Source organism: Triticum dicoccoides, chromosome 2B (assembly GCF_002162155.2).
Source record: "Triticum dicoccoides isolate Atlit2015 ecotype Zavitan chromosome 2B, WEW_v2.0, whole genome shotgun sequence".
Classification (NCBI taxonomy): domain Eukaryota; kingdom Viridiplantae; phylum Streptophyta; class Magnoliopsida; order Poales; family Poaceae; genus Triticum; species Triticum dicoccoides.
The window spans coordinates 115,805,600-115,813,183 of NC_041383.1; positions in this window are offsets into that span (position 1 = coordinate 115,805,600).

A 7,584-nucleotide genomic window follows, 5' to 3' on the forward strand; every position below is an offset into this window, starting at 1 on the left:
TCGTCGCGCTCGACCGCGCCCCCTCCCACGCGTCCTGGCCGCCCAGTGCGCGCGCTCGGCCGCTCGGTCGCGCCCGTCGCCGCGCTGACCCGTTGTTCCCTCGTCCCGTCCGCGCTCACCGCGCACTACTGACGCTGCGGGCGGCGCCCGCCATGGCCGCACTCGGCCACCACTTCCGCCTGGCCGCCCCTGTTTGCGTGCGCGCCGTCCACCACATCGACCTCCTGCTTCCCCGACGCTGCCCCCTGTTGCTCCGGCCAAGCCACCCCTCGGCCACTGTCGCGGCTCCCGCAGGGTTGCAGCCGTTGCTGCGCCGTCTCCGGCCACCGCCTCTGCCTCCACCGCCCATCCTCGCCGCTGCCGCCTCAGGCGACCGGCCTGGCCGTGGCCACTGCCCCCTTGCCTTGGCGACCTGCCGGGTCTGCCGACCCGCGCCCCCCTGGGCATGCGCCCGCTCGGGCGGTGCCATGCCCAGCATTCGCTAGCACCCGCTAGCGTCCGAACCCACTAACGCCCCAAGGGCCTATGACAAACGGGCCCCAGCCCCAGAACGTTTTGTTAAAAAAAAGAAGAGAATTAAAAAAAATATAAAAATAAAATAATAAAAAATATATAATAAGTAATTAATTACTAAAAAGTTAATTAACTAATTAGTTAATTAACTAAATAATTAACTTAACTAATTCTGTTTAAAGTAACTAATTAAGATTAATTAACCTAATTAACTAATTAACTTAATTAACTGAAACAGTCAATGACATGCGGGACCCACATGTCAGCTTGACCCAGTCAACACCTCTGTTGACTGATGATGTCATGCTGACGTCATGCTGATGCAGTAATGCCATTTTCGGATTAAATTAATAATAATAATTTATAAGTTGATTAAATCTTTAAAAATGAATATAAAATAAACTGTAACTCGGATGAAAATACTTTGTACATGAAAGTTGCTCAGAACGACGAGACGAACCCGGATACGTAGCCCGTTCGTCCGCCACACACCCCTAACCTATCAAACCCGCAACTTTCCCCCTCTGGCTCCTCTGCCCGAAAACACGAAACACCGGGAATACTTTCCCGGGGGTTTTCCCCCTTCACCGGTATCACCTACTACCGCGTTAGGGCACACCGAACACCGCGTATTGCCTTGATATATTTTGTGGTGCTTTGTTTGCTCTGTATTCATTATTTCTTCCCCCTCTTCTCTCCGGTAGACTACGAGACCGACGCTGCTACTGACCAGTTCGACTACGGAGTTGACGACCCCTCTCTCTTGCCAGAGCAACCAGGCAAGCCCCCCCCCCCTTGATCACCAGATATCGCCTATTCTACTCTATACTGCTTGCATTAGAGTAGTGTAGCATGTTACCGCTTTCCGTTAATCCTGTTCTGATGCATAGCCTGTCATTGTTGCTACAGTCATTGATACCTTACCTGCAATCCTAAATGCTTAGTATAGGATGCTAGTTTATCATCATTGGCCCTACATTCTTGTCAGTCTGCCTCGCTATACTATTGGGCCGTGATCACTCGGGAGGTGATCACGGGTATATACTATACATACATACATACTATACAGATGGTGACTAAAGTCGGGTCAGCTCGATGAGTACCCGCAAGTGATTCTGATGAGGGGGCTGAAAGGACAGGTGGCTCCATCCCGGTAGAGGTGGGCCTGGGTTCCCGACGGCCCCCGACTGTTACTTTGTGGCGGAGCGGCAGGGCAGGTTGAGACCACCTAGGAGACAGGTGGGCCTGGCCCTGTTCGGCGTTCGCGGATACTTAACACGCTTAACGAGATCTTGGTATTTGATCTGAGTCGGCTACGAGCCTATACGCACTAACCATCTACGCGGGAGTAGTTATGGGTATCCCGACGTCGTGGTATCAGCCGAAGCACTTCAGACGTCAGCGACGGAGCGGCGCGCGCCGGATTGGAACATAAGCCTGCTCTTGTATTAAGGGGGCTAGTTCTGCTTCCGGCCGCCCTCGCAACGTGCAGGTGTGCTATGGGCGATGGGCCCAGACCCCTGTGCGCTTAGGTTTAGACCGGCGTGCTGGCCTCTCTGTTTTGCCTAGGTGGGGCTGCGACGTGTTGATCTTCCGAGGCCGGGCATGACCCAGGAAAGTGTGTCCGGCCAAATGGGATCGAGCGTGTTGGGCTATGTGGTGCACCCCTGCAGGGAAGTTAATCTATTCGAATAGCCGTGATCTTCGGTAACAGGACGACTTGGAGTTGTACCTTGACCTTATGACAACTAGAACCGGATACTTAATAAAACACACCCTTCCAAGTTCCACAGACAACCTGGTGATCACTTTTCTACAGGGCGACGAGGAGAGGATCGCCGGGTAGGATTATGCTATGCGATGCGACTGGAGATGCGCTTGGAGATGCTACCTGGATATGCTACTTGGAGATGCTACTTGGAGGACTTCAATCTACTCTCTTCTACATGCTGCAAGACGGAGGCTGCCAGAAGCGTAGTCTTCGACAGGATTAGCTATCCCCCTCTTATTCTGGCATTCTGCAGTTCAGTCCACTGATATGGCCTCCTTACACATATACCCATGCATATGTAGTGTAGTTCCTTGCTTGCGACTACTTTGGATGAGTACTCACGGTTGCTTTCTCCCCCCTTTTTCCCCTTTCCTTTCTTTTTGGTTGTCGCAACCAGATGCTGGAGTCCAGGAGCCAGGAGCCAGCGTCGACGACGACTACTACATTGGAGGTGCCTACTACTACGTGCAGGCTAACGACGACGACCAGGAGTAGTTAGGAGGATCCCAGGCAGGAGGCCTGCGCCTCTTTCGATCTGTATCCCAGTTTGTGCTAGCCATCTTATGGCAACTTGTTTAACTTATGTCTGTACTCAGATATTGTTGCTTCCGCTGACTCGTCTATGATCGAGCACTTGTATTCGAGCCCTCGAGGCCCCTGGCTTGTATTATGATGCTTGTATGACTTATTTTATTTGTAGAGTTGTGTTGTGATATCTTCCCGTGAGTCCCTGATCTTGATCGTACACATTTGCGTGCATGATTAGTGTACGATTGAATCGGGGGCGTCACAAGTTGGTATCAGAGCCGACTGCCTGTAGGAATCCCCCTTTCCAACTCCTTGGCCGAAGTTGTGTCTAGTCATTGCAAAACTTTTACTAACTTGGCTGTGTGCCTTACGGGCCCACGTCGCCATTGGATGGTAGTAGGATCTTTTATTCCTCGACCTATGCTCTGGGACTTTGACGTCTCTTCTATTCGGGTTAAACGATTTTACTAACTCGGACTATAGGTTCTCGATAATACTTTCTCCCGGAGAGCCCCTTCAGTCCAGATGATTACTTTGTGCATCGAAGGATTCCGAAGATACCTTCCGATATTCTCCCGAGACCTTGTGCCTGTTGCTTTTGCAATTCCCTACCACTGCAATATCCCTAATGATAAATACTTACACCCGTCATTCTTACTTTATACCCAATCGATCTTGTTATTACAAGATACCTCGAAATTCTCTCTAATGTTCCGACAATACTTTGTGCCTACTGCCTTGCAGTTCCTTGCCACTTGAATACCCCTAAGAATAATTTCTCGCACTTTCCGAGTATCCGCTCATCCCTAGTTGTTTAGATGTTTCACAAAAGTCTTTGAAATACTATTCAATCCTCCGAAAATCCTTAGCAGCTTTATTGCTCTGCAAATACTTGTCTACTTGCATTATGGATGCTTCCCATATATCTAGCAATATTCACTAGTATCTTTTGACACCGTCATTTTGATCCTATTGATTCAACATGTGTGCGAATGCACACAATCATCTATCAACCCTTCTAAATTATCTTTCTGGCTCAGACATCATTTTTGAACATGAGCTGGTTCTTGACCAAACTATTGGACGTCAATTGTGACTCTGGTCTATCCAACTTATCCATCCTTGATCAGAGCGACAACTTCTGATCCTTTGTTTTGGAAATCGTAATTCCTTTGTTATCTAAGCATCGAATTATTCAGATGTTCTATAATATGATGCCCGTGCATTCTTCTTCCTCTGGTTGAGTATCGATACTCACATCAGATCTTTTATGGACCGCTATATCCTTGGTTGGATTATTATACGACAGTGTCCTTCATATTGAATAACCTTCTGAGCCTTTACATGGGTATATAATGCCTTTGGTAAATTGTATCACCTGCTTTTGAACAATGCTCTACTTTCGAGCTTGTATTATTTACTCCGAAGTTTGTGGTATATGTTTCTAAGAAGCCCCATTGGGTTGAACCTATACCTTCCTTAAAAACCATATGAACCGGAAGGTTTTGACAAGTCAACCCTTCTAGTGTTTAGCAGATAATTTTCTATCATACAACTTCTTTGAGAACGAGAAGTGAATGGAAGGTTATGCATTATGGAAGTGGGAGTCGACCTTGAACCTTGTGTTCATGCCCATGGAAACGATGTAGGTCTTATCATTAAAGCTTCTCTTAAATTAATAATTCCCTTGGTATAAGTACATCTTATATCTGGGATCTGGCCTTTTGCAATCGTGGTTCCGACCATGATCTCCTTTAAATACCATTTCTCGGACAAGTTAAAACAATTGTCTTCTATGGATCAATACACCAGTCCAACCTTTACTTTGATCTTGTGTTGAGTATTACCCCCCTGGTATCTCGAGATTATCATGGTACTTCATTATTTCTTATGAGTTCTTCATCAAGTGCTACCTTACCACTGATTCCAATTTTTCACGGGCTCTGAGTTATTAAACACTCAAAGACACCGATAACTGAACCGAGTCCGCTCTACGGTTCAACAACTCTTTAGTAAGCTTCTATAAGTATGAGTTTGTACCCGATCACGCCATTCCTAGCCTGTTTGGCTACATCATTGCCGTGATGATTCTAACTGTGCTACCTGGTCCTTATTCTCGGAGCACCAATTTGCGACGATAGCTAAGCTTACGTCGATCTTCCTCGTCATATCATTTCGCCTTGAACAACGAGCTAGACTTCAAGTTTGTGTTGTACCCTTGGTTCCAATAACCTTTCACTTCATCATTACTTTGACTTGATGTCGTCGCCGATCGATTACATCTTCATGAACTCTCGCGACAAAGGTGCTTGATGTCGTCGCCGATCGATTACATCTTCATGAACTCTCGCGACAAAGGTGTCGTGATCATCAACATTCTGAGTTCATCCAGGATATCAATTGAATTCATGATGAGAAATACCATCCTTGCCCTCGATGAATTGTATTATCATCGACCACTTTATTGCCTTCCCACCAACACAAGCTTGTTCATGTTTGGTGTTATACCTTGAGTTCCTTGCTATCCTGCAATTGTTCTTCTTTACCTTGGAGTATTACCATCCTTTATGTCAAGAATGTTCTGAGATTTGTTCCACCTCTTGAGAATTCTTGACATGGAAATACTTCTCACCATCACCATTCTTTCTTGGTCCCCGTGTTAATTCCAACAAGTGAACGGTGTTGTTTGGATTCTTTCCTTCTAGCAACCCTATTTTTGAAGTTAATGGTCGAAAGTTTATTCTTAGGCTATTGATTACTGAATCACCATTCTGACATTGGTCGTGCAACCCAACCCATATTTCGGGCGCACCTTTCAACCAATGTTTACTTGTGTATGTTTTCCTCGAGCATACTTCCTTATATCATTTGATCTGACAAATGTTATCTCCTTGTTCACCTAATGGTGGAAATCCATCTTTTGGGAATATCGGTGAATTGCCGTTGAGTTCACCAGACACCTCCTTGTCCTCTCCTTGGTTTAATGGTGAACTATTGCTTCAGAAACCCGCTCCCATAGTTCATTTCCCGAGAAGCTTGCAATGTCATTTCGTCGATTTGTGTTGCACCTTTTCCTCTCGGACCCCCCGAGTCTGAGGTATCATGACACCAATTGGATATGAATCTCGGTCGGATATGATGGATGGGACAACTTTCCAAGAGTTATGTTGTTTGTCCTTTGATGACCCGGTAACATGATGTCATGCCTAGCACCCCCCCCCCCTGGCTGGAGGACCTATCATTATAGATTCCTTTTCAGCAAGGTTATCCATTCATCCATGAGGAAATTGTAAGACTTATTCTACAAGTTATTCCTGATGGATCCTTCATGTTTCCAAAGTCTGATCTTCACCTGAAGACCATGTCAATGCTATCTCGAAGCATGTCAATGGTACTCCGATTTGCAACAGGAACATTTGAAGCACGATGCTAGATTTTATTTATCATTTATCCTAACACCGTTGTATGGGCAATATCATGAGATTCTCCCCCCCCCCTTAACTAAATGGTTTTCTACTTTATATCCTGTCATGGATATCTTGCTCTGCTTGTCCTTGGGAAGGATATACCCTTGAAATATGTGTTTAAACATATTTTCCTTTCCTTTGTTCTGTTTAATCTGATGATCATATTTTCCTTCCATTGGTTTGTTTAAACCTTTTCTATGATCTATATGATATAAGCAGTAATAATCCACTGCTTGTGCAAACACCTCGATGTACAACTTTGTCAATAAGACCCTGTTTCTAGTGTTGATGACATTTCGGTAACCATCGATGGACGAGAACTTTGCCTATTGGTCCGCCTCGTTTCAACGAGCAGAAAAATGGTTCTCTTCGTCCCTCGCCCTTGGTATCGATGTTGTTGCCGACATAACTGATAGGCTACCCTCTAACACGCCTTACTATCGTGACCGTGCAAGGTGTCGGCCCCCTTCCTACTTTCAACCACATGGTGGGCCCATAACCCACAGTTCCACAGGATCGAAAGCTGACTCTCCTGTACACCCCCTGTTTCCCAAAGTTATTCCTCGCGCGTGGACTCGTATGTAAATCACGAACCACTGTCCCAAGTGATCTATTTTGGTATCAGACGTAGTACTTATTCTCGTTGCCTTGAACCCCTTTCACCTTCTGATTAGGCATCGAACGCTTGCCTATCCGTTTGAAAATTCTCGTGGTACCTCCTTACTTTGCTCTCGATATTTTCTTAAGATTCAATTTGAGAGTAACTTCCGCCACCTTCCTCGATGTTATCGACCAGACAGTCAACCTTGTAGAGGTCTGTCCTTTTGAAGCTACCCCTTATCCTTTCCTTAAGTACGATGAAGATCCCCAAGTAAGGACGACAACTTCATCATGATGACCCGAAGCAGAGAACTGAAGACATCAATGTAATGGATCGACCTCTTCGAGAAGAGCAACCAAAGACGAGAAGATTCGTTAGGATTTCGTAACCAGACCTTTCCCCCTAGTCCCCCTCTTAAATCTCGGGACGAGATTTCTTGTAGTGGAGGAGAATTGTGACGCTCGGATAATCTTGCTAAAATAATCCCACGCTAATCAAGCCACATCATCCCGATTACTGATGCTAAACGTCCGTTAGTTCAAACCGCGTCAAATTAAAATTTAAAATTAATGTCGACAATAAAAGTTTTCGAAAGTAGAAACAAAAATGTTCGGTGGGTGCCAAATATTACAAGGGTAGTTATGGTACAGCAATCACATTTTTAGAAAATGGCTAAATAATTTAAACTGATTTAAAACAGAAAA